The sequence below is a fragment of the Agelaius tricolor genome, unplaced genomic scaffold (genome assembly GCF_023055355.1).
Source record: "Agelaius tricolor isolate 1412-34295 unplaced genomic scaffold, bAgeTri1.0.p SCAF_2, whole genome shotgun sequence".
Classification (NCBI taxonomy): Eukaryota; Metazoa; Chordata; class Aves; order Passeriformes; family Icteridae; genus Agelaius; species Agelaius tricolor.
In genome coordinates, this window is record NW_027269262.1 from 76,576,191 (window position 1) to 76,599,829 (window position 23,639).

The 23,639-nt window shown below is 36.6% G+C and overlaps 1 long non-coding RNA gene across 2 annotated transcripts in view; it reads left to right on the forward strand.

Annotated features, from left to right (window-relative positions):
• The window catches only part of LOC139587372 (uncharacterized), a 36,327-nt gene that overhangs the window by 1,670 nt on the left and 11,018 nt on the right, over nt 1–23,639 (forward strand). Inside the window, exons 1-4 of one of the 2 annotated variants that reach the window (XR_011678377.1) lie at nt 12,862–15,080; nt 16,935–17,053; nt 18,562–18,628; nt 21,984–22,778. This is a non-coding gene — a long non-coding RNA (uncharacterized lncRNA). Of the gene's footprint in view, nt 1–12,861; nt 15,081–16,934; nt 17,054–18,561; nt 18,629–21,983; nt 22,779–23,639 lie in introns of those variants that run through there. The other variant, XR_011678376.1, reaches the window with a different exon arrangement.

A 23,639-nucleotide genomic window follows, 5' to 3' on the forward strand; every position in this document is an offset into this window, starting at 1 on the left:
CATGAAGCTGCATTTAGCTTGCTCTGTCCTCAAAAAATACTGCCTTTAATCCAGGAAACCATGTGAATGATTTGTTTGTTGACCATATAACTCATACTATTTGAATAGTCATACTGTTTTATTAAAGTTGTGTTCTGCTTTTCAATGAGTTGCAGAAAACTACTGCAGAACTTGAAAAAAATACTATTTTTTTATTCCACATAAAAGTTTGCTCATAGTCAGGACAACCTTCTCCCACATACAGAACTCCATGTCTTCAGGACCTCACATTTCAAGGAAACTAGCTGTAACCAAGCAAAAGCTTTTGGGGTTTCACCAGTTACTTGGTGGCAGCATCAGATGACATTGACTTCAAAATCAATGTATTAAGGATGTATTTGGCTTTAAGTACCACCCTTATTTCCTCCCATAAACAAATCTGGCTATCTAGAATATAACACAGAACCTCAGCTATACAGGTCCTATTATTAGTTTGTGCTATCTTTATGTATATACACTTGAGAAGGAAAGCAAACACATCTGTGTCCATGTCTAAGATCAGGACATGTCTTCCCCCAGCATGCTTTCACATTTAAAATTAAAAGATTATATTGGACCTTATGTTTCTGAGATAAAGAGGTAGTTTGGAAAAAGTACTAGTGAGGCCTCCCGGAAAATTATGTTCTACATGGATGTCCTGATTTTCAATGAATTATGTTTCTCCCAGAAGTAAAATTTTCTGTTCCCTTTAAATTCTACATGTTAACTTGGATTTTTCAAATGTCTTAGTTTTGTGGTTGGGATTCATTTAAATTCCATGTCTCAGAATAAAATGTATTTTCTTTAGATGTACCTTTGTATTAGTTCTTTTCACTAAGGTTGGAACAAGTGGGAAGAGAGTAAAATATATCAAGCCACAGCAAACATTTCCTCACATTTTAAAGGGATCTGTTTTGCCTTTTGAGTTCATTTTTGTAAAGAGATTCAGGTAGCTATTGGCTGTTAGCTTCATTCCAATCTTTACATTTTAAATCATGCTAGCCAATTAGCTAATTTAAATCTCCTTTCTTTTGCTAACACTCACTATACTAATTTAGGTAATAAAATTGTACATTTGTTCAAGAATATTCTTTTTTCAAAATCAATTTAATTTGAAAATATTTTCCCCCAAGTATTCAGGAAGTCATTATCACAACTATTGATGTTGGAAAATGCATTAAACAGCTCTTTGTTAAGCACGGGGGTATTTTTAACAAAACTTGTAGCTTCTCCTGATCAACTGACTGGGAACTAAATATGTTTAGTACTTGATGCTACAGAATTCTTAAAAATCCTGCCTGTGGTGGGAGCATCCAAAGAGGAGGCTGTTGCCTCAAATCAGGATACACAGTATGGGAAAAAAGGACTTCATCCTCTTCTGTAGAAGTGACATGGTCAGTGAGTAGCTGAAGAATGACACCAACTGTGCTGAATGCAACCTGCATGCTGTAATAGAGCATGGGAAACAAGGAAAGTGACTGCAACATTCTGGTAAGATTCCCAGGCCCCACCCACTGCACTATGAGATTAAAGTACAAAAAAAAAGTAGAAAATAAACCTGCAAGGCTTCAAATGTCACTACAGGGTTATTATCAACTCTGTCTGAATGAATAATGCAGTATCTCAGTTCTGGAGTTTACCCAGGACAGATGTCTCATCAAGGGCAAACTTGCTCCCTGTGACACCAGATGACTCCAAAAGATGTGTGAACTGCAAGGCCCAGCAAGTGACAGAGTAGTGAAACATTTTCTGACATGAGCAAATAGAAAGTTTGCCACAAGCCTGTGGCACTCAGCCTGAAGCACGAGGTGCTGAAAAAAGGCCAGGAGAGATTAGGAAGGGTTGAGTTTATTTGCTCTCAATACTGTTAAGCAAGATGGCAACTTGACAGCCTAGATGCAAAACAACTTTCTGCCTGGCCAAGTTAAAAATAAAAAAGAAAAAAATTGTAAAAATGGGGGAATCTCGGTGAAGAATTTCTGTTGCAGTTGTAACAGATCCTGGCAGAAAGTCAAGATATTTGTCAAGAGGGACCAAGAAAAGATGATTATAAAACTATCTTAAAGGAGCAGGTCTGTAAGGTTCCTGGGATATTTTCATCACCTATGAATAAAGTTATTTTCAGTGGTCCTTTTCAGATGTTACTAAGTGCAAATGAAATAATAGTTGCTTGAGAATAAGGATTCAACAATTTCTGTGTCAAATAATTATCTTACTAGAAGTTATTATCTTATTCTAATTATCTTATAGACGTTTTGACAGGACAGTGTTATGGGCCTTTTGCACCTCAGGATGCGATTTTCCTGAACATCCCAAAAGGTGTCTATGTAGTATTCTGTGATTAAAGAAGAGACAAAGAATTCTGCCATTGGTTTAACTGGGTTTGGAAGCTAAAACACCACATAACCACTTGCTCACTGCCCCCAGTGGAATGGGGCAGATAGTCAGCAAAAAGGTAAAACTCACAGGCTGAGATAAGTACACTTTCATAGAACAGAAAAGGAAAGGAAAATAACAACAACAACTATAAAAGAATATACAAAAGTTCACCATCTGCTCTCCAATGCCAAGCCAGTTCCTGAGCAGTGCCCTAATGTTTTATTCTGTAAATAATCCCATGTAAAATCATGATGATATTGATGCTAGCAACTAATAATTCTACTTTATATCACCTGTAACTATCAAGAAGCACATTCACTTCTAGGGAAGCAATTTGCAATTTTTAATTAGGAAAGACTTCCTATTAACTCAGAGTTTTCATATTTATAAAAATTACTTTTTTAGAAGAATAGATTTTCCCCCTCCCAATTTCTGCCAGATATTTCTTTGTGCTTGTTATTTTGCCAAAGTACATCTCCCAGAGATAAATTATTATATAGGCTACATCTAATCCTCTGTCCCCCAAAAACCTGCAAAATGTGTCTCAATCATATTTCTGATTATGCAAAAACCTCGTAAAAAGTAACTCCTTAACTATAAATTAATTTTAAATCCATGTTTTTGTAAGTCTGAGTTATAATTTCATAAAGAAGTGGGCCTATCTGTATTGTGTTACTTTGCTTTCTTTTCAATATAGTGCTGTGTTACTAACAGCATTTTTTTTGTAAACGTGAGAGTGCTCAGCTTGTTCCTGACAGTGTCCAGTGGATGTGTTGTGCTGCCTTCTCAGCCAGTGGGGCACACTTTGTAGGGAACTGAGATGTCACAGGAGATGTTGGAAAAGGGTAACATACTTCTAAAAGACTCAAAACTGCATTTGGATTCACGTTTATTTCATGTTTCTCAGTTCTTCTGTTTTGAAACGCAGATTGCTCGCAGCCATTGCCCAAGCTACCTGTTATGAAAGTCAGGTTGCATCTCTCGGGGATAGTGCCAAATCCTTGGGGAAGCTCTGTGTGCTCGCATGGTTGTTTGAAAAGTGTGAGGAGAAGATTGTGTGCCAAGCAAACTGGTCAAGGCTGGCATATACAAAGGCCCAAGGGATTTGAAGAATATTATAAAGAATGATAACAATAGTTTTCAAAACAAGGACAAAACCTCAGGGCATGAAAGAGCTGAAATTATTTAGTTACTGTAGGTTGAATTTATTGTGCTCCAGCCTACTGAAGGGTTTTTGTTGTGACTTCTGCATTCCTCCCTCCTTTTATCTATTCAAAATCCAGCTGTCATAAATAGCCTATTGCTTTTTCTACTTTACACATTTCTTTAATTCACAAATGGATTGTACTGCCCAAGTGGGGAGTGAAGGAGATTATGGGAGAGAAGATATCAAGTAGTGAGAGATGGAGCATTCAAAAATAGCTCTTTAAGATATTTAATTAAAAAGGGAAAAAAGGCTTTCATTTACTGAACTGGACAATGCAATTACTTACTGGGTCATAGAGTAACAGTTGTTTTTTTCTTTCCTGCTTTTTCTATTATCTGCAAGGTCTATTTGTAATATTTTATTTCTGACTCTGTTCTTGGGAGAGCGATGTGTGTTTGGGTGGGCACTGCTGTCCTGGAGCCTTGTTTCTGATTAGGCCTTTCAACTTGTGCAGTAAACCAAATTCAGTTAGTGGGAATGAAAAGAAACCCACAAAATAGGAGATGATGAAAACATTTTAGTGAAAATGACAGTTAATGCTGAATTGGAATTTCACTAAACTTTATGTAGCAGTCAATGTCACTTTAGTGTAGTTAAGACCGTCAGTACTTTTATGATTCTGCCGCACGATGATCAAAATGCTAGTCTCTGTTTGTTTCTAATACCCTAATTTCCTAATGTTGACCTATAATACTTAAAAGTGACAAATGTTTGGGTTTTTTTCCTCTATTGCCAGTGATTTGCAGCTTCGTCACAGAATGAGAGATGCAGTTGCTGAAAATTAAGGGAAATCCCTTCTCACAGTATCCAACACCCACCATATGCTTCTTTCAAACTTTCTGCCTTTCCTTCCATTAGGCACCAAAGGAAACAAAAGAACAGCCATAAAAAAAAATTCTGTCTTTGAGTGCTAGATTTCTGTATTCTAGGAGCCCAGTACCCACTGACAGCTTGGTTATAGCTGCACCTCCATAGCAACAACACTTCAACCACACTTTGCAGTTCATATGAACGTGCCTCATTATTTTAAGTCACACTGTTTTAATTGTCACATCTATTAACTGCTTCCTGTCTTTAAAAGGCATAAGACTGCACAGACCTTGGAACTTAAGGAGTGAAATAACGTATGACCAGTCTGGAACGAAGTAAGTAGGTGGAAAGCAGAGACTGCAGGTTACAGGAGAGGGAACCAAAAGGGTGTTACCATGCATGTGCCTCTATATGTGCTTTAACTGCACATTGGTGTCCTAAAAGAGTAACAAAATCCAGCCCAAAAAAGCAAACCAGCCCATTGACAATTATTGCAGAAAGCTCTAGAAACAACAAACAGGATTTTTTGCTCTGTACCACTGTGCCAAATATATTTTCAAGCCTCTTGTATGCCTGCCTAGCCATAATTTTTCTCATTCTTTTATGACCCAGCAGTCTTTTGTTTTGCATTGTCTTGTTTTTGCAGACCACAGGAATGGTGTGCAGCTTGCATTTGGTTTACATGATCTTGAGGATAGAATGGTGTTTGTCTTGCCTGGTTACTTGGCAAAATTTTTGGAAGCATTTGCCAGTAATAACTGTACTCATAGATTGTTTTTCTAAAGAAAGTAGATATTGCACTAGATGGGCATTTTTAAGGCCCAATTTGAGGCACATAAATAAATAAGAACTTACTATATGTTTTCCTGTCTGAGAGTAAATGGATTATTCCAGAATTTTTTTTCTCTCTCTCTGATTTCCTTGTACATGGGCTAAAGGATCATTTGCCTGAATGTGTGATTATTCCTCTCTCATAGCTGCAAATTTATCAGCAGTTTGCATAAGATGTGATGGATTCCAATGCACTTGTTCCTCTTTATGTTAGAGAAAATGCAGACTGAAATGCAATTTCAAGGACACATTTTGAGAATAAAAACACACCTCTTGGTGTGAAATGCTAAGTGCCATAATTTTTTTTATGTGGTTTTGCTCCTTAGGAAATATCAAAATTTGGATCCAAATATTGTCAGTTTCCCTTCTTAGATTTATAGAGTAAAATTTTCCATAAAATTTCTAAAAGAGGATGTGTGTGTATGTTTGTGTTTAAGTAATGAGTACATCTGATGTGGTGTGATATATGTTTTTTAAATAATTTAATTTTAAAAAATTTTATCTTAAAATTGTATTTTAAAGTCTTCATGTTTTAAAACAGCTGTTAAAAATCAAGCCAATTACCTGACCCAATAATGTTTTTTATACCAAAGGGCATTTAGTACCAAAGGTGAGGAGCAGCAAATGCTTTTAAGCTATAGAGCCCATATGATGAAGACAAAAGGATAGAATATACTGAGTTGGAAGGAACCCATCAGGATCATTGAGCCAAACTCCTTGATATAAAAGAATAGTAGGAAATATTTGCTAAGCTCACCTGATTCTGATACAGACAACTGATCATGTCACAGACCACCTGTAATAGCTGGGATGAATTCCAAAAAGAAATCTTTAAAGAAACTGCTCTTTAGATACTTTAAGATCAGTATTATATAAAGACATTAATTCCTCGAAGAGCATTTCTGTCTGACAAAATTAGCAGCTTCACCACTGCAAATCTTTTTTTTTCCAGCAAGCTGTAAAACAAAGTAAAACATTTGGCCACCTCCTACACATTTCACAGCTGAAACGTGTACTTTTTATGGAGTTAGGGAGTCTTCAGCTGTGGAAGAAGTGAAAGAGGTATAAGTAACCACCCTGAACAAGCGATCTGATTTTTTCATTAAATCTGCATGAGTAACACAGTAATGATGCAATCAGATAAGAAAATCCAAACCATCCAAATGAACTGTGGTGCATTACCTGAACTCAACAGTAAGACTTGCTTCACCTTAGCAATGTCTGAAGGAAAACAATAGCAATTACTTTAGGGAGAAAAGTAGGGAAATAAAATCTAAGGGCTATTTAATAATAACACTTTAAAGTGTTTATAACAAATATTTCTATTTTTCTACTTATAGGATGATCTTCATCACTCTGTTCTTTATATTTTGTCACTCCAGTACTAAATTCTACAGAATCTGAAGAAAAAGTAATGGTTTTTTGCTTTATTTCTAGAGCATGCAGTGCTCTTATACTGTAATCTGGATTGTAATCATTGGGAATACAATATAAAGGCATATTTATAATTATATTTTAAATAAATAAGCAGTGTTCAGTACCAGGTAAAAGTAGATGCTATTATTTCCCCCCTGAAGTATTTATCTCAGTAGTCAAATATACTTTCCTGGTGACCAGATGTACTGATATGCATCTTCAAGGAATTTTTTTTGATAAATGCCTGATGGAAATAAAGTCATCTACCTCCTAGCTGGGATTACATGAAAATCTTTGTAAACAAGTTGCTGTGAGCAATTGGTTCAGAAGCAGACAAGACCCTTAATTTTGCCTGTTCTTAAGTCTCTTAGTGTTTCTGGTACCTTTGTTTTGGGCTCAGCCTCAGTAATGCGCATAGGTCTCTGCATTTGCTTAAAAAGCCCCATGCTATATTCCTGAAACAACAGATGGAAGTCTCACTGATAATAGCTTTATTCAACCTTGCTGAAAATGTTAAGTCTAGCAGCAATAAAGGCTTAACTGTTCTACATGCCAGCCAACTGGCCCTTGCATATTACAGAAAACAATTGCAAGCATTTAGTGTTTCAGTAGCATTCAGCCAAACTACTTGGCAATGTGGGATCTGAATACTTAGCCCTGATGCACTGGGGTGATCAGTATTGGGGACCTCATCTTTGGAAAACGATGTGTTATATATGCATTTCAATTTTGCTGTCACATATTCAGATGAAAGTGAAGATACTGTTTTAATTTTTGGAAACTCCAGGGACTCTAGGACAGAATTTAGGTTTGTTCATTTTACACTGATCTGGCAGGGTAAGGAAGGTATGAGATTCTAGTAACCCTCCTGGAAGTGGAATTAGGAATGATTTCTAGCTGCTGCCTGCAGAGCCCAGCTAGGTGTGCAGCCTGCATCAGCTGGAGCCGGTCAGGTTTGCTTTCCACAGCTGTATCAGATGGCTTTGGGAAAAGCATAATCTTTCCTATTTAGTGTTGACCTATACAGCTCTTCTGGCATGCAAAGGCATTGATAAATTAGCAAAGGATTTTTAGCAAAATGTGATGTAAATAGTGTAGAGTCTCTTTATTTGCCCTTGTCCTTTTGGGTCCTTGATGTGCTCATGTTTGTAAATTCTACATTGTAAAGCTGGTATAAAATAAACTAGAGACAATGGAAGGAGAAAAGCAAAGCTTTATATGTTTAGAATTTAGTTTTTGTGATTTTTTTTCCCTGCGTGTGGGTCACTAGTTACAATTAAAATTACTTCTCTTGATAATTTTTAGTATGAAAACCAGATTTTTTCTGGTTGCCTTTAGTTTCTTGATTCCATGGTTATTATATGATTATTATATAATTTTGCTTTTTCTGATATGCACTAATGTTTTTTCACTCTTCAATTATGTTCTCTATTTAAAAAAAATCACTTAGCTTCAGCTTTTTTTATTTGGGTTAAATACTTGAAGATATTTATGATACTGTTTCTATTTTAAATGTCAGAAATAATTTCCTTCTTCTCTTGCTTTAAAACCATTTCAGTTTCTCCAAACCCTTTCTCCAATACTTCATGCCTCAGACCACCAGCATATGAACATCAGTGTTCAGGTTGCTTGTATTAAACTTACTTTTCTTACAGGACTTTTCTTCATGCTAATACCTTTCCTTTATTTGTTTTTATTTGTTGTGATTTATCTAACATATTGTTTAGAAATGCTTCAGCTGAGAACAACAAAACTCCATTGCTATAAGAAATTATCTTAGCAGAATATATGTAACTGTATATAATCTCAACAACAATCGAAACATACAGGACTCTTTCTGGGCAGTTTGAAATCAATCCTTGGAGATCCACCAGACAAAATTTTAGCCTTTTTGTCTGATGTTACTTGTGGCAGCAGTGGGCTACTGTGCTCAGTATGAAACAGTGACAGAAAGGCTTCATCTCAGAAGATGACAGATCATGAGAGTGCTTTCTGCATGAAAGATCACCAGAGCTTTTAACATATTAAAAGCAATGTATTTTCATAATCTTCCTCTCAGAAATTGCTGAGTTGTAGTCTAGGCATCCTGTCATGGCATTCACTTAGAAAATCTCTTGACTCCATAGTCACAGAGTAAAGCCCTGTGGCTTTGGCCATCTATTCTTTCCGTAGTGCCTAATACCAGCCCCCCTGGAAGTCAGAGCACTGTGTTCATAGACTCCTGATATGTTCAGACTAGCAATTATGAAGTAATTTAAACTTTTTTGTTCAGTTGTGATACATGGATACAAGGATACAAGGATAATGTTATGTTAAGCAAGTAGCTTGCTTTAGAATACTTTTTAAACTTGCAGTAACAACCTCTTCTTGGAACACGTGGTTCCTTGTTTTCTCCCAGTAATAAGAGGTCTCTGCTGCATATTTAGGGTACTAGTTTAAGGTCATTGGAGTTTTTATTTTGTTTGATGTCTTTGCTTTTGCTTTGAGAAAACCAAGAGGGCTCCTGTAACTAGCTTGTGTCGCATTTCTGATTAAAAGCTTTCCATTATGTGAAAGAAAAAAGTATTGCAGATGCCCGGGCTAAATTCATCTAATCTCCTAGGAAAAATCACTCCATAGCTGTATCCCAAAGAGAAAGAATGCTTTGCTGAGGCTGGGATCACATGCTCTGTACTGCCAGTGTCCTAATCCAAGGCAAACTGAAATGTTTCATAGAATCCATAAAAAGACATCACAGTGCTTGGGGCAACAGGGCATTCAGCCAATGCCTCTAGAATCACTTTTTATATTGCACTCTCTTTGTTTTAGAATAAAAGCATTTCCACTTTTAGAGGGGTATGGCAATATTTTCAAATATGTCCTTGTTAACTTTACTTTTGAAAAATTATCTGCAAGAAGAAGCAGTAAATCCACCAACAGTGCACCCTTAAACATTGCCTCATATTTGTGGCGTTCGGGACACATCCTGAACAGCTCAGCTGCCTTGTCACATCAAATGATTGGAAGGCATTTTTACATCATTTAGCCTCTGACCTTAAATTTCACTCTCAATAAGCAGAAACCAAAACATACCCCACAAAACACTGAGAAAATAGAATATGTGGCTGTGTCATCCAAAATGAATCCCTATCACTACAGATGAGACATTTCCCTGCTTTCACACAATAGCTGCTTTTATTTATTACTATCAAGACTGGAGCCAAATCGAACAATCCCTCTTTGTATACAGATACTTCTTTTAATTTGTTAGTGAGTTGAGCCTTTTAAAATTGCTAATTAGCTGAGCTGTTACTAATGTGGCTGAAATAATGGGAAAATCTCTGATCTTATGATCACAGGGCTGTTCAACTGACGGGTCCACAAGTATCACTCGTTCACCTTGTAAGTAAGGTAGTGTTTAGTCCAGAAAGAGAAAACCAGTAATACATGCTGTTCAAATTGCCAGTTTGGCAAACAAAAAGCTTGTTCTTTCTAAATATAGCATTTTAACACTTCACATACTTGATTAAATGCTCAATGAATTTCTTTAGCAAAGTAAGCACAGAACACTTATTACAAAATGAATAGGTAATTTTTATGCAGAGGACACTTTGTTAATTTCCAAAGTTTCTGGCACATATTGAAGCATCTGACTTGCGGTGGAGTTGTTACTGCAGAACATACATCCTCATCTGTATTTTGTGTACTTTTTATTAAACTGTTAAATCCTTCAGTTTCCTGTTGTCAATCAGCACACCTGTATTTTCAGTGTGTAGACACTGTTATTAAATCTAGGTTCACATTATTATTGTCTAATGTAATTTACAAATAAACTCTGGCATACTTTGCTCCAGCCATTATTCCTCTGTATGTTAAATTCAGGGGGTTTTTTTCTAAGTCTTTTGCTAAAAAAAATATATAATTCTTTCTCATTTTACTTCCCTTTCCCTGCTCTGGAGAACCATTCACCAAACCACTGACCCTATTTTAGTAGCTAACAGCCAGCTGGGGAGCAGGGATTTGTGAGAATTCTTTTTTGCCTGTGAATCAATTTGCTGTTTCATCCAAGTCAACAGAGTTCAGCTTAAATTACGAGATCTGGAATTGGTAGTAACTGGCATTTAGCCAAACCTTTTTTTTTCCCTTGAATCCAGACCTTCTTTTTGGTAGAAACAGTTGGAATCTGGTTGTTTTCTAAAAATGCCATCTGCTAAAAAGAGCTATCAAATTGGAGCAGAGATCAATGGGGAAAAAGTTACATTCAAGCTCATTTTAGTGGTAAATTATAGCTTCATACTAAAACCTACTACCACTAATATATAACTTAAACTGTTTATTCAGTCAGATGATAAGTATACATGACACAAAGCATGGGCTGGAGGTTGAAAGTCACCCTTGGCTAGGTGAATAATATTGCCAGAACTTCATTTATTTGTGTAAAATAGAGCAGTGTTATAAAAACTAAGTCCATATCAGATTTGCTAGTCTGAGCAACTACATTTTTGCAAGGATTTTCCATCTTACCAGCTTTATTGGCATCATGAGTCTTACTTTTTATTATTCTTCTACAAGATGTCCTTATTGAAATTACAACATTATTTGACTATGTTCCTATATTCCTACTTTTTTTCTATTATACTTAAAATATTATTCTAGCAATTCGCAGTTTTAATGCTTTGCCAAACATAGGGGGAAAAGCCCCAAACATGAATATTGCTTAAAGCATTTCCTGTCACTGTAGAAAAATAAAATGCTGTCTCCAGATAGGCAGGTACATGTTTGCTGTGTTTGTAGTGTGTGTGGCAAGATTTTAATTCTGCTCTGGTCTGAAAGCAGAACACTTGAATAAATGACTGTGTCTAAGCCCTGCTCTCCTATTGTAGAAGCAGGGCAATCCCCCAGCCGGGGAATAATGTGCTCTGACTCCATGATTCAGAATACTGAACAATTGCTTTATTAAGCTATATTATATTACACTAATACTATACTAAATTACATACTATAAAGATACTAAAGAAAAGCCTGTGACTGTCTGCAGACAGCCAGGACACAGTTTTGACCCAATTGGCCAAGGAACCAAAACAACCTTCACTGGTGTCCAATTAACAATCACTTTGGGTAAACAATCTCCATAACACATTCCACATGTGCAAAACAACAGGAGCAGTGAATATAGATAAGAATTGTTTTCTCTTCTTCTCTCTCTGCTTCTCACTGCCTTCCCTAGGAAAAATCCTGAGAGAGAGAATTATGTCTCTCTCTGTTCAGAGAATGTGAATACCACCCTTGCCAGAGGACTTTATTAGCAGAAGTACAACACTGATCTAGTGAAAAAGTCCCAGCCAGTTAGGAACCCCATAATGGTGAACTGTCTGCACCCATCAACAGACCAAATTATAAGTTATATTTCAAATAAGAAATATAGTCTAATTGGTGAAAGCATTGTTGCAAGGTTTGCTCATGGTTGGAAACAGGAATGGGATGACAACTGTGCATATGCTAATACCTAAATATGCTGGTGGTGCAAATGTTTTCCAATTTTAGTCCACAAACCTTATTTTTATGTAAGACTCCTGTTCATGCCAACAAATTCATCAAAATGAAGGTAGGAAAGCTGTAACTTAGAAGTCCCTTCTGCAAGTATTACTAATAATTCAGTTTAGAACAGAAAGTGATGAATTTTGAGAGCAAGGACATGTTCCACTGCAGGCTACTTATTTTTTTTCCTCTCTTGTATTTGTAGTAGGTTTCCACTGCAAATCACAGACTTATTATAATGGTCTTTTCATCAGAGGCCACATTATTACTGTTTGAACAGACACTACTTGCAAAAAACCTACATCTGTTTTTTTTCTTTCTAAAAACAGGGAATTCACTATTGTAGCTTGGCAGTCTTACTTAAGCACAGTAGTCTTACTACAAACGAGCAATTCAATGAGCAAGGAGAAATTGTCTTGTACATTACTTGCTTTGATGTGTGTCAATCAAGAAAGAACTCAAACATAAAATGAATTTTAGCTAGTAAACAATTTTACCCTGTTGCCTGACCGGAATTATTTTGGTCATTTATCACAGTTTAAGGATGTAAATGATTATAAAAAGAAATGCTACATACTACAAACTTTACTCTATTGGCAGAACTATTAAATTTTACTTTAATTTCTATAAATATTAAATTACATCTATAAATATTAAATTACAAGACTGTCCAATATGTAGATATTCAGCATTAACAGAGATACTAAAAAGCAAAATCTTGTTTTGTTGTTGCTTTTTTCTTTTCTCTTTTTTTTTTTTGAGAGTACTTAAAGTGAAAAGTTTATAAAAAAATTGTCTGAATTTGAATACAAAATTTACCAAAATAGTGTTGTTTTAAATTGACATCATACAATCAGACTTTCCACTTCTATATAAGCTGATATGATTGTTGAAATCTGGGAGTAATGAATGCACCATTTGGAATTCAAATACAGCATTTTTTAAGCTTGGTTGCTAGGTGCACATATTTCAGATTACAAATGAACTCAGTTGACACCTCATTCTTGAGAAGGAAAGCTGCTGCCCAAGTAATTCATTATTATGATTACATGAACAGAAAATTAAAAGCATGACCAGAAAACCCAACAGGAATTCTTTTGGAAAATAGTCACATAATTGGACTTTTAGTAGGGGAAGACCAGAGTGCAAGAAATAACAGCGTTATTTTAGGAAATTAGATGTTTTTCTGCAACATGCCTGTATCTTTAGCAATTGTTGAGCCTCTTGAGAAAAAAAACTGAGTAGTTTGTATTAACCTGCTGGTGTGGTTAGCTCAGTTCTGTACATTTCAGCAGGACCTCTCCTGATGATTATCCAAGCCCTGGGATAATTGGACCTATGACATTAAGGTTGGGGTATTTTGTATGTTTTTATGTTGTGTTTCTTGTTTTGTTGTTTTTTTTTTTTTAACAGGAAAAATGTAAACTTTTAAAAAGTAAAGGGGATGCAAGAGAGTTAGCAAGCATGATTCGTATTTTGAAATATGAATGAGAAAAGAAAGTAAGCTCCTCATAGTTCAAAGTAATATGTGAGAAGGAGCAAGATCAAAGGAAAAGGTCACTGTACCTGAAACAGTGAAAGGAAACCACAACAGGATAGCTGAGGAGCATTATCTTGCAGAGGAAAACTAATGCAGAAAATTTTGTTACTGTACTATGTTCTCACTGCCCAGCTCAGAGTCCTTTTCAAAACACCCTTTCTGCTGCTCACATGGTGTTGGAGAGCTCAGGACTTATGTCTCAAATACCCTAAGGAAGAGCACAAATTAGATACAATAGGTAATTCACATCTCAGAGCTTTTGTTTAGAGTTCCATGTCTTAATGGAGTGGAGACAGAAGGTATGTACTGAGACAGAAAATATCTACTGATTGACTGTGTCACATGAAAAATAATGGTGGTAATATAACAGGCATTCTTGACTTATCCACGTTTTTTAACATTGACAATTGAGTATAATTGCACCTGGGTAGAAGATGATGCTCAGTAGAGATAAATTCTTATGCTGAAATTCAGATGTCTGGTTGTTATGACTGTCCCTAGAGAAGGCTGAAGAATGATTGTATGACTAAAACTCTGATGGATCCAAGCTGGAAGTCTTAAAATACATGTGAAAATCACCCCACTCATTTCTTTAAATAGACATCTTTTTCAAGGAAATACATACTTGGAAACAGGTTGCTGTTACTCCCTGAAAGCAGTACAGTAGTCAATGAAAAAGATTGATGTGACAATGTTTGTTTTACATTTAGCAGATCAGGCACTTAATAAAGTAAACTAATCTGAATATATGAAGCAGTTATCACATTTAGAAGCTGAGTTTTATAATAAATGCTGTAGTTTGACAGTAAATTTTAACATTTTATAACAGAAATTATGTGAAAACAGTGGAAAAAAAATCGGCTTTCTTGAATTTCAGGTGATGCATAATTAGTAAAGCTATTGGTTCTGTTTCTTTTTGCTGTATGGTCTTTTATGGAGGTTACAATGCTACCACAGGAATCATCTTCCTCTCTTGCTAATCAAGCTGTGTATCATTCCCCTCTGTCTCTTCACAAGTTCTTTTGATCTACATCATGTTTTTAAGAGTCACCATTTTTTTGCCTTTTTGAACATCTAATAAAATATTTGCATCTCTTTTGTTTTCTCCATTTTCCTTTTCCTCAGTGTGCTTATTCAAACACTCCTGACTCCTTATTTTGCTTATATCCTTTTTCTCTCTATGGTTGTATTCACCCCCATATTTGTTTGGCAAATTATCTCCTTCCCTTGTTACATCTGTTTTTTTTTTCTCTTCTGTTTATTTTTTAAAATGACACTCCTAATAGATGTGAATCTTGAAAAGAAATAAAAAGAAATCTGGAACCAGAAGTATTCAACCTCAGTGTTTGATTAAGAGTAACAGTCAGTTTAATTCAACATTATAAGTTTCACACAAATAATATTCATTCATGTGTTTATTTGAACTTTAGATGTCATTGGTTGAACATATCTTTCTGTATCCCCATACTGTGGTTCTGAATTTAGTTTTTTAATTCAGGTGTTTTTATATGTCTTCTGAAACCACAAGTTCCCTTGCCTCTGCCCCTTCCTTCCCCACACACATTCTGTGGCTCTGCTGGTTGAACTACTATTTGTAGTGCTCTCTCCTTTCTCTGAGCCATCAATCTAAAAAAAACCCCAGTGCCTGGTTTATTTTAGCTTTATGGATCACTTATGGAAAGACAGAAAATATCTACTGATTGACTGTATCACATGAAAAATAATGGTGGTGATGCTGTTGTTATGACAGCCTAAAGACATAATCAAGACAGATTTTCTTGCTGAAAACAGTATCTTTTATTAGACCAGCTTGTACCACTGGCAAAATTAGATGAGTTTTTGGGCATGTGAGTCCTTTTTCAGGTCTGAAATAGAATCAGAAGTCTTCAAAGCTAAGTACAAGTTGAGCACATTGTCTTATCACATTAGTTGTGCTCAGACCATCTCAAAGGGAAAGTTAAAGGAGGGAACAGTAAGAAAAAGAAGAGTCTGAGGAAATGATACATCAAGGGGAAGATGGGGAAGTTTTTTTTCTCCCAGAAGCACTGACTCTGAACTCATTGGTTTTGATATCCAGCAGATTTGTGAAAGCACCCAAGTTTTTCTTTGGAAAATGTTGTAGGAATCCTTGAGGGTCTGGCCTAAGATATTCAAAATGCAGTGGTTATCTTGTGAGAAATACTCTCTCCCTGATGACTGGGGAACTTCTGTCCTTTACTTGTGTGTGTTCTTTCTTTCAGCTGCCCAGCAGTTGCTTAGTCACCTGCATGTTTACCCTGAGAGCCCTCAATGCACCTGATCAAAGGTCCCAGAATTACAGGCATCAGATTGGACTGTTAAAGCATATTTGTTGTGCTGGTAGTGGAGAGATGTTGGTTAAGTTTTGTACTTGTGAAGGGCCTAAATTCATTTAGTTTGTTATGGCCACAGGCAGCTTGCCTCCTAGTGGTTTTAGTGAGGCTGGGGCCTGTGCAATTGGAAGGCAGGATCTGGAGAGCCCTATTTCAAAAGAGGATTGTTTTCTAACACATCTTTCAATGTTTGTATGTGTGTTCCAGTACATGAAATTTCAAGTGGGAAGGATGTACAAGGGCTTGATGATCTGCTACCACTATGCTATTTCAACACTGTGCATGTCCTACAGTTGGAGCTGTTTTTCTATTTGTAACAGTCAGTCTAATAAAATATATTATTAATAATAGAAATGTGTATTATTAATAATTATACGCACTTGCTTTTAAAAAATAAGTCCTAACATCAAAAAAAAATAGGATAAATGATGTTAAGATTAGCTTTTGTACAGTCTGTGTCACCATTTGCCAAGAATGTTGATTGCACTGTAGTTAAAACAACATTTAATAATCACTCCGTGGGGGAGGATTTGCTTCTAGTGTTACATTTAACCTTTTCCCTAAATCTTTTTGTTTAGGAAGGAGTACAACATGATGATCAGTGTATATGAGCCTTGTTAACATTTGTTAACCTCATCTTCATCAACCTTTTTCACTTCTGCTACCAAGGATCTTTCTTGGTGACAGTGCTGAAATACTGTGTCCATACAGTCCAAGTGAATAGTCTACACTGTCCTGTTCACTGTAGGGAATCCAATCTGTGTCCAAATAACCAGACAACTGTGCCTCCTCTATTTGAGTCATGATTTACAATCCACTTCTCCCTGGTTTCCATAAAGCTGTCTCATGATATCTTCTCTTTCAGCCAAGTATTTTCCTCAAATCCTTGTTCCCTGAAGCTCCAGTTGTATATTCTGTCCCTACATGACCACGGGTTCCACAAGAGGGAAAAGTCTCTAGAGTTTCATCAAGTACATAGTATAGGTGGGTAATTGACTTTTGTGATGTTTGTAACATGAGTATTACAGCAAATAATATCAGCAATATTATTTAGTATTAAACATTGGAAAATGTACTGAAGTGATGCTATGAGTACTTGTAATTTTTCAGGGTTTGGAGATGACAGTGCTTTTCAGGAAAACTTCCACAAAGCATCATATTTCTTAGGGGAGCACAAGGGAAAAGAGCTTGTAATTATTTGGCAAAGGGCAGTGAAAATGTTCTGACTGTGTCCCATCTGAGAGAAGGATCTAAGGAACTTGCAGTTGGGGCAGAATTTTTTCTAAGTCTTCATTGGTTGAAAAGAGTGGAAAGGAGAGATTACATTCATATAGACCATGAGTTTTGAGAAGATAAAGGTAACACTTCTTCATGGAAAAATAAAATAATAAAAGTAAAAAAGGAGCATGGAGCATTGCAGCAGTTCTTGATGTCCAGTGCTTCCTGAACTTGAAGTTGTTTCTCTCTCTACTTCTCACTAGAAGCCAGACACTTCAAAAGCAATTCATAGTGTGCAACTGCCTTATTTGCAGCTAGAACAATATATTTCCAAAATGTCTTTCTTTTTTTTTTTCATCCTTCAAGATCACAGGAAACATGAAAAAGCCTGCGGTTTTAATAATGGCATCATATGCTGGTGTTTTCAGCATTTAGAGGATACTAATTTAAGAATAAAGGCTCTTGTGACCTGTACTTCATAGTCTGATTGTAAAATATTGAGCAGAAACCTTTTGTTTTAAATTTGTCTTCTTTCATGTCAAAACTTCCCACAGTGTTTTCTATACCTTCCAGCTGGCTCTACCAGAATTGTTTCATCCTTTCCCAGTAAAGACATATATTATGGAAAGCCATTTGTAATGGTGTATGTTCAATACAAAGTATAATGTGAGATAAATTCTTAGTCTTTTATGGAAGACAAAATGTCTGAAGAGCAGCAGCCCCCAAGAACATACCTGCAGAGGCTCTCCCCCCCAGGGGACACCTTTGAGGGTCCTCTCACGCTTTCCCCCAGTCACCACTGTGCTCAAAAGCCATCACCTCCCTGAGTGATATTTCTCTTTGGTCTATGAAATCATCATTCAGAATATGAAATCATTTTTCAGAATATGTCTGGGTCATTATATCCTACATGGGATGCAGAAAAATGGTTTCATTCCAGATGACCCCTTATAAGTTTATTAAGTATTAGGATTTGTCATCTGGAAAAGAGCTTTTTTTCCCCATGTTTAGAAAACAACAGAACGCATGTAATTTTGTTATTAGCTGAGAATACTATGCAATTCTCCAGTAAAACAACTGGTAAAAATTTATTTTCCAGAGAAATGCAATTTACACTAGTATTTTGCCATTATTAATTAATAATAAATAATAATTCTAAAGTAGAAAATGAAATATTAATCAGCAAGGTTTAACGGGATTTTGCCCATTATAAACATAGAGTATTTAAAAAATAAGGAAAGATTTCTTCACTATTTTGTTTTTTGTGTTTGCAGCTGTAGACTACACATTCAAATATAGGTGAAACAAACTGCAAAACATCCTTGGTGACAAGATAACAGGGTGAGATTTCCACCACAGACACAAATTTTTCAAACGTTCTTAGATGCAGTTTAATCTTTGTTCATGAGAGAATGAGGAGGAGGTAGAGGGCATAAACTCAAGTGTACCATTTCTGTTTTATGTAGCTACATTCAGCTTTAACAGACATTCATTTATTTCAATCAGCATGAATCTTGGCAGTTGTATTTACTATACTGGCTCAGAATAATCTGTTTAAAGGCAGAAGTCTTGAAGTGCACTGCAGCCACACCGTACTGTGAACTGATTACCTGAAGAACAGAGGTCTGTTCGCACCTTTAAAGACATGGCAAGCCATGGAAAACTTATTTCATCAATGTGCTTTGGGGAAGCTGATGACTCAGTACTTGACTTTCAACAGTGTTCATCTTGCACACCTCTGTGTGCAAATCCTTCACTCTCCCTGTTTAACCAAGCTAGTCTGTACTGCCTGCACACAACAATATTACTGCTGGGTATCTCAGTCACGGGTTTTCAGAATGCTATTGCAACTTGTGTGTAAACAGCTTAAGGTCTGCTGCAACACAAAGTCTTCAGGGGACTTAGCCAGTCACCCTCTTTATGTTTACACACTGCTCAGACTAATGTCAGTGACTAAATAAATACAACTGACACCTTTTTATCAGACACTTTATTTTTCAAAGACTAAGAAATTAGCTTCTGTGTGTCTGACAAGTGGGAAGTTCTTGCCTTCACATTTACAACCTGGCAAAGAAAATCAAATAGATGAAGTGTCAAGGACACACCAGAAGAGAGTGAAGTAGCTGGGAAGAGCTATTTTCTGCTATTGAGTCCATGTGCTTTAACCCCAGGATCAGACAAATGAATGCAGACAGAAGCCTGACCTGGAAATAGCAGATTTTCAGTTAAGTTCACTAATGAGGATTTTAATTAGTTGAGTAAGTCAGCATCAATACAATCAGTAAACCAAGCTCCATGACCTAGCAGCCTAGTTCTTTCTGAAGGCAACTGTACTGTAGACAAGTGGATATCAGGCCTTCCTCAGCCACTTTTTACCATTTATTAGCACAAGCCCAGCTTCATTACTTAGTATTTTAATTAATTTTAAATAACATGGCCCTTCTTAGAGTGTAAATCCATTCTGAATGCTCTCATCTGGACTGGGATGGCCACCCATTTCCAGCAAGGGCTGGTATGGCTCTGTGGTTCACTTGTGGGGACCTGCTAGCCCTGTGTCTCCTTCTTCCCTGGCGGTTGGACTTTTCCCCTCCCACCTCTCCAGGCTGTCATTGCTTCTCTTTCATCTGGTCCCAGCAGTGGCCCTCCCTGGGTTGCAAAGGGAACTTTCCACTCTGTGCCAGTTGTTGTAGGAGAGCTCCCTCCACAGCATTGCAGGACATGGCTGCTCCTTAGGGAAAAACAGCTAAAATAAATCTTTCAGCAGATTTCACTCCTCACTCTGATTCTTATTTTTTTAGCACATTACCTATTGTGAAAACTTGACACAGTCTATGCTATCACAGTTTGAAGTTAATCTAGACAATGTGTCCATAGTATGTCCATATTCTGTGATGGAACAGGGTCTCTGTCCTTTTAAAGTAGCATGATCACCAGTGGAAACAATTTCTTTCCTGGAGGTGGTTTCTTATGTCCCTGGTGTGAATTGATGTTTACAACAACAGTCAGGAATGCTTTTTAGCTGAAGGTTTGTGAATATGCAACAGCACAGTGAATTTTGAATTTGCAAATAGCTTAAGAAGACTGCCTGCATTATAAGCAATAGGCTTGCAACAATCATAAGTGCAATGCTTTGTGCAAACCTTGAACTTCCACATCCCACAGAGCTTGTAAACTAGACTGGGTGAAAGGGGAGAGGAGGGCTGAAAAACAGCTGGATAGAGAATGATGCGATAGCTGACAGGCATCAGGGCAAGGAGGAATGAGGAAACCAAGAGAGGAACGGTAGGAGAAGCAGGTAGATTCCTTCCAAGCTCCCTAGGAAGGGAGAATAGCTGCACAGAAAAGGAAATGTGGAAGGGAGAGCACAGTACTGCTTTGCTGAGCTCTGCTGGATGAGTTGCAGAATGTCTCTGTTATCATTGCACTGGGAAAGCTGCACTAGCCTGTGAATGCACCACATAAAACAGCCACAGGGCAGAGTTAGTGCTGGTACCAAGAACTATTTCACCAGTAGGATTAAATGGTTTGCTCAATAGCAGTAGCTGAAATGTACATTTCTACATTTTATTTATATCTCTCTTTTATAGAAACAGTACATATTGGTACTACGTAGTAGTAGTAGTGTAGTTCTCACTTATTTTCTTTTATCATTTTATGAATTTTATGTATTGCATTTTAATTTTATTAAAATGAAACAGGCTGCCCAGGGAGATGGTGGAGTCACCATCCCTGGAGTTATTTAAAAGATAGAAGGCATTGTTCTTAGGGACAGGGTTCAGTGGTAATTCTTGATTAACAGTTGGACTTGATGATCTTAGTGTTGTTTTCCAACATAAATGATTCTATGATTCTCCCATTCTGAGGAAGAAAAACCACATCTGAATCAAATCTGCACAGAACTAAATAATAGAAACTTGATGCTGGAAACAATGTGTTGGCAAGGGCAATAGAAGGCCTTTGCTGCTCTCCATTCCACTGGCAAATCTGCATCTCCTAAGACTGAATACAGACAGAAATGTAAAACACCTTCAGAAATAAGAATGCAGGGCAAAATTGTCAGGCTAGGTTTGATAAAAGTTTGGAGTTAAATCAGATAGGTTAATGAAGATACAGATACAAAGTCAGTAACATTTTAAAACCTTTAAGGTGGGATCTAAGTGCTGTTGTGAATGAAATGGTAGTGCACAAGAGGTACAACAAGCAATCAAAGACAAAGCCAAAAAAAGTTATAAATTAAATCTTCGTGTCTTGGTTTTACATACTATTAGATGGCAAGAGAATAATGTCAATTTGTATTGATTTCTGCCATTTATAGCAGATGAAAATGGGCTCCTATTTTTACCCATCATCAGTGATGTGCTGGTAATTAAAAATATCACAGCTTAAAATAATTTTCTAATTCAATAACTTTTCTTCTACCCTTTTACCCAAGTTCAGAGTGAATGAAAGGAAAAAATCTTAAATTTTCACCAATTAAATCTTTAGCCAAATTCTGTGAAGATTACTTGATTAATTTTTCATGTCCAACACTTTTTACAAGAGCATGATTTTTATGAAAAAGAGTGGCAATTTTAATGGTGTTTGTCAACCAGTCTATTTTCACTGTTTCAGAGCCTTGTTTCACTTTTCTTTTTATCCTTTCCTTGCTAGACCAAACTCAGATCAATTTGTATTGATTTTTTTTTCTGCTTTGCAGGGTATTCCTACAAGTTCTTTAACTCAGATCTCGTACAGTTCTCTTCATTACATGGAAGACTTCAAGGAAGCTATGTTACTGAAAGAAGGCCTGTACCATCCATCACTCATCTTTTCAGTGAAAAGCACTGGATTTATCAATGCAACAGCAAGGCAGAGCTGTTTTTGAAAATATATTTAATCAAGTTTTCAGGTAACATAGCTCATTTTGACCCCACAAACATTGGCTTGATTTTTGGTCCATTTGTAATGTGCTCAGAAGTATTTTTTAATTTCAAACTGTGGTCTAATTCTTACCATACCCAGATAGTACTCAGCAGGTTCTCTTTTTAATAGTTAATGGTATTATATGAAAGCAATAAACACTTGAAAGGCAAACATATTATTTTTTGTATCCTGTTTATTCCTAAAATGTAACTGTCTTAGCTTCCTTGAGTGCAAAGATATAATGAAAGCTAAAAGGGAGGTAGCAGGTACTAATTATAATAATCAGTCTGCATGGGTACCAAATCTGCAATTATAATTTACAGGTTTAAGTGATCATACCACAGAAAATCTGGGAACATAATAAAGAATTTTTTCAAACTTAATTAGGACAAGTCATTAAAGCAAATCTTGAGGGGGAGGAGGGGAAAAAGGAGGCAATGAGAAGAAATTGCTGTCCTTAATACTTCTGTACAAAGTAAAATCACTCTCATGTGAATTCTAGTTATGGCAGTGAAACGGTAAGGAAAGGAAGAGTAAGGGAAAAGCAAGGGAAAGAAAACAAAAAGGAGTAAACTGTTGGTATATGAAAGGAGAAAGAAAAAAAAAAACAGGCATATGGCATTCTAAAACTGTTGTGGGCTTTCTGCTGGCATAGCTGCTGCAGAAACGTTGATGTTTTCCTTCCACACCAGTTGCTGATTTCTACCCTTGTTCCATATCAGCTCTCTGCATTCTGGAATTGTTAATTGCATTTCTGCTTTTAACTGCTCTGTATTTGTGGTTAAACCTGAACTTGAATCTTTTGATTCTATAGTACTTTTTCCTTTTAAAACCAAAAAGTAACTAATAAAAGAACAAACCTACCTGAACAAATGCCCTTTCCATGCCCCATTATTGCAGTGCAAGGTTTGAAATGCAGCTAAAGAATAAACAGAGAAACTAAAAGGCCTCACAGGAAAGAATTCAGCACTGCTCCATTAGATTGCAGGGTTTTTTTAGGTTAATTAATTTGAGAGCCTGAATACCAGCTCTGTCCTCTCTTGCTCCCCACAGGCACTGCCCACCCATGCTGGCTCTCACAGAGAGCTCACACCACTTAAAGGCTGACAGCCTCCAGTCTATCAATGCAGCAGCCACTTCATTAGGATTATTTATATCCTGGTAGATGTCAGAGTGTGAGTATTCCTGTTCTGGCTGAAGGATGCTGAGTGTCTGTTCCCTTTGTGCAGAAAGCTACTTGTACCCCTCTTCATGTCCTCAGCAATGCTATTGCTCTGTCTACCTGGCTGTCATCTTCAGCTCTGCTCAAGCTACTGTCATTTATCCTCAGATCTCCCTGGCACCACAGGACTGTTCTGATGCTTGTGCTCAGCCAGAGCACAGCATTTCTCTGACAGTGCCCTAAAGTGCACTTAGGGATGAGAAATATATATTGTGGCTCTACTTCACA